The sequence below is a fragment of the Microplitis mediator genome, chromosome 6 (genome assembly GCF_029852145.1).
Source record: "Microplitis mediator isolate UGA2020A chromosome 6, iyMicMedi2.1, whole genome shotgun sequence".
NCBI classification, from domain to species: Eukaryota; Metazoa; Arthropoda; class Insecta; order Hymenoptera; family Braconidae; genus Microplitis; species Microplitis mediator.
In genome coordinates this window covers 8,006,755-8,010,964 of record NC_079974.1, presented here as the reverse complement: position 1 = coordinate 8,010,964, position 4,210 = coordinate 8,006,755, and the positions used below count along the sequence as shown (strand labels likewise).

The following is a 4,210-nucleotide window of genomic DNA, read 5'->3' as shown; positions in this document are numbered from 1 at the left end:
GCCGCGGAGTTATAGAAGTTTAAAAAATAAAAACCTAAGTTAACGTGTATTTTAAATGGGAAATCTTCACACGCTGTGGTCGAGTACTTAATATTAATATTAACACCCAATAATTCGAGATACGTCATTTCCTCCCAGATAAAAATTTATGAGCTTATTTTTAGTACTCTGCTGTAATTAATAAAAAAAATCAGCTGGTGGCAAGTCGAGGGAAACCTCGTCAGCTGATGCATTTAATTAGGCGTTAGATGCTCCCACCTAACGCTTGCGTTATAATTTTCAAAGTATCAGCTGACGGTTTCTCCACCGGGATACAGCCAGCTGACATATATATTCATTCATAGTTGTGTATAAGCTACCATCAGGTGAATTTTTAGTTGAGAGGAAATGACTGAAAGTAAAAATTTTTTCTTCGCGTTCGAGCGATCAGCTGACGTATAATCCACCGTGCTATAGTCGGCTGATTGTTATCTTTCCTCAAGATGTTGGATTAGCGACAATTTACCGTGTTTTCAGGTAGGAGGAAACGACTGAATATATCTATTTTTTTTTTTCGTGCGTGGGAGGCTATCACCGCTCAACCCACCCATGGAACCGAAGCTGACGTTCACGTAGCTTTATAACACAACACTCTGATGCATTCCTCAAATTTTTGCTTGAGAGGAAATGACTGACCAAATTTTCACCTGGCTCCCGGACTATGTGCATCATTAATCAAAACGTTTACCCATGATGGGGAAATAGAAGAGTGGATTGCCGATGACGATAGCGTGTAAGTATTTTATTAGTTTATTCGATTACACACTAATGCAAAAAATTAAAGGAGCAGAAAAATTTTATAAATCTGCAAATTTGCGATATTTGCAGAGTAGCGGTTGATTTACTAAAAAACCAAAAAAAATCATTTTTTTGTGCTTACTTCTAATGGATGTTGAAAATAAAAAAAATTTTTTTTTTCAAAAAATGATGACAGGGTCTTGTAGGGAATTTATTCAAGTTTTCACCGCCGCCCTTAAACTTTCTGTGCGATCATCGGTACCTGAAATATCGATGATCAAAGCCAAAAGGATCATTTTCTGTTTGAAGGCTGATATCTCTGCGACAAATTGTCATACGAGGTTAAAAAAAAACCAAATTAAAGCTGAATAAATTTGCTAAACGAACTATGCATTCGTTCAGTTGAAAGAATTTTTTCGCGGTCCGTGGGCTCTTCGGAAAAAAAAAAAAATTTAGAAATTTTTTGTCTCGCGGTATTTCTCATGTTTGCGCAATAACCGGAGCTTTTAAAAAATTTTGAAAAAAATGCACCGAAACGAGAGATTTCAAGCTGTAAAATGCTTTTTTTTAAATCTCTATACGATCATTTTTCACCAAGTTACAGCCTTCCAAAAATCACTAAAAAATATATAAAATTTTTCTGCTCCTTTAATTTTTTGCATTAGTGTATTATAATTTTCATTAAAATTATATTGAATAAGATCCACAAGTGGATAGTTTGAAATCAACGTTAACTTATAAAAATTGTTTTTTTTTTTTCAGTGAACTGCGGGGATATGTTGATCAGATTGAGGGCCTATAATCTGTTGTCTCACGGGGATCTAAAAAGACGGAAATATTTAAGATAGTTGTCAATAATGGTGGTAAAAGTCGAGTCCACGTGCTCTTCTGGGGATCCGATGCTACCAAGTACTCATCACTTATTTACGATCACACTGTGAGTGTCGTATTTAACGAGATCATGTAATTAATAGTTATTATTACTAAATTAGTATCATACATTATTATTTTCTATTTTCTAGATCATCACGATCACACGAGGGAAAACCCAGACGCCTAACCCCAGATTCGCTAACCCCAACGAAGTTGTCGCTGCTTTAGAGGTTGCAGTTCTTTCTTCAACTGACGTTGAAATTGATGCTAAAACGTTTGAAGAGACAGTTGATGTTTTGAAAATTCCCACCGTCAAATTGAAAGATGCCGTGAATACTGATGGGCCCATGTGTATGTACAATTTTAGAAAATTCACTGATTACAACCTTATAATAAACGCATATTTAATAATAATACTATAATAGACGCACGAAAGTAACATTAATGATATTTTATCATGATAATTACAGTTGTGACTGCATGTATCAAGCAACCATTCAAACTTGTAACATCGTACAGCGTCAGCTATGGTGGAGGGGTTGTCGTTGATGGAGAATACCGGCTTCGAGTTAAAATAGCAAAGTATGATACAAATGTTACTCATCCTAAAGGTAATTTCATTCGTTTCCGCTGTCAATCATTCACGGATCATCGTCAGTATTTATTACTACCGATAGAAAAATTATTCCAATTAATTCTATTATACTAACTATTTTTGTTTCATAAAGGTAGCATACCGGGCCTTACTGTCAGAAGTATGGATGACATTGAACATATTAAAGACGAGACACCAATAGCTCCCGAGGAACTTCGTGAGAAAGGGTTTCAAACACCAAAACGTAAATGCGCTGAAGATGGTGGAGAAAATGCTAAAAAGCCATTCCCCTTCGACGACTAGAACTTTTGTATGTACCGCGTTTCATTGTTCGTCTATCGTAATTGTTCAATGTGGGTAATTGTACCCACTCTCATGAAACAGAAATCTTTCCAAAATAACATTGAAACAATTCCGCGATAATTTTTTTTCTACAAAACCTATTTTTAGTCATATCAGATGACAAAATAATAAATATGCAAAATAAGTTTCAATACGCACATTCAGTTTTACATATTACACACCAATGATACATTCTAATCGACATATTTGTATTCAATAATTGGCAGTCATTTATCGTCGTTATATATTTTTCTATTGCAAAAATCGTATAACTCTATCCGACGGAATTGTCGTTTGATTATTTTGAAAAGATTTCTCTTTTTATTTTACATGAAACATTTTTAGTGACATGACATTCTTCGAACCAAAACCGTAAGATAGCTTACTTTCAACCGTGTTGGCTGTTAATTAACTAATGGTTGTGATTAGTGAACTAAGTTTAAACTTAAGTAAAACAAAACCCGATTAGCGAATAACTTAATCGTAAGAAATTTATTCATGTGATAATCAGTCCAAAGGTTAAATTTGTGGTTATACTTAAACGGTTAATTTATTTTTACTACATAATTATAGAGGGCAATTCCGACTTTTCTTGAAATTTATGTCTTATTTTGATTTACCTTAATTTAAACTTGCCCTCGACTTTATTACTTAAAAGACATAATATTATCAAGATTAACAGAATGAACGATTAAGTAAAGTAATTATAATAATAATAATAATTTAAATAATAAGTACTTATCAATAGATCAAGTTTAAATATTCTTAGAGTATTTTTGCTATTTATTCTAACTTAATTTTAAAATTGTGTCACTGATATCAAATGTACTAATTAAAATTTGACTGATATTGTTAATGCAAATTAAAAAATTATTTAACAATTGTTGCTAATGTTTAAATTTAATATTACATAATAATTATAATTCAGAAAGTTAACATTCTATATTTTTTCAAAATCAAAAATAAATAAAAGTTAAACATTTTTATGAGTAATTTTGTTGTTTATTTATTCATTATTTTATTTATTATTCAGTTGATCACCTGGTTACTTTATTTCTATTGAGAATTAAGTTGCTTTAAAGCGATAGATCCAATAATATTTTCAATTAATATTGTGATAATTATGATTCTTTTTCTTTTAAGGAAACTGTAGCTATCACGATTTTTGTTAAAAATATATAATCATATATAAATTAGATATAATTGTATGTAATTATGGGTAATTAAATATAATTATAATTAATTATATCGGGCCATTTTTCACATATAATTATATTTAACTTACTTCACCCGAACGTTAATTGGTTAAACTGTTAAAAATTTGATAAATTACCTATAAAATTGTATAGCAGTTAAAAAAATGAAATATTGAGGATTCCAATAGGATCCTGATTTAAAAAAAAAAACGCTTAAAAATGATTTATGACAATTCAAAACGATTCAGTTTTAAAACTATGTAGATATGCATTCATTATGGAATAATTCGTTTTGTTTAATCAGGGTCATTACGTTATAAGAAACTACATATTAGTTTAAGTTGATTTCGTCATCTCGCGGAATTAAAAAAAGTTTAGTAGAATGAAAAACATAGACATAGGAACAGAGTCAAATTTAAACCGATTG

General features: G+C 31.1%; 1 long non-coding RNA gene across 1 annotated transcript; it reads left to right on the top strand.

The window, feature by feature from the left end:
• Positions 1-674: 674 nt before the first annotated feature.
• On the top strand, positions 675-2,437 carry LOC130670046 (uncharacterized). Its single transcript, XR_008990302.1, has 5 exons — positions 675-772; positions 1,540-1,714; positions 1,800-2,001; positions 2,121-2,303; positions 2,379-2,437. It is a non-coding gene; the product is annotated as an uncharacterized LOC130670046 (long non-coding RNA).
• Positions 2,438-4,210: the final 1,773 nt, after the last annotated feature.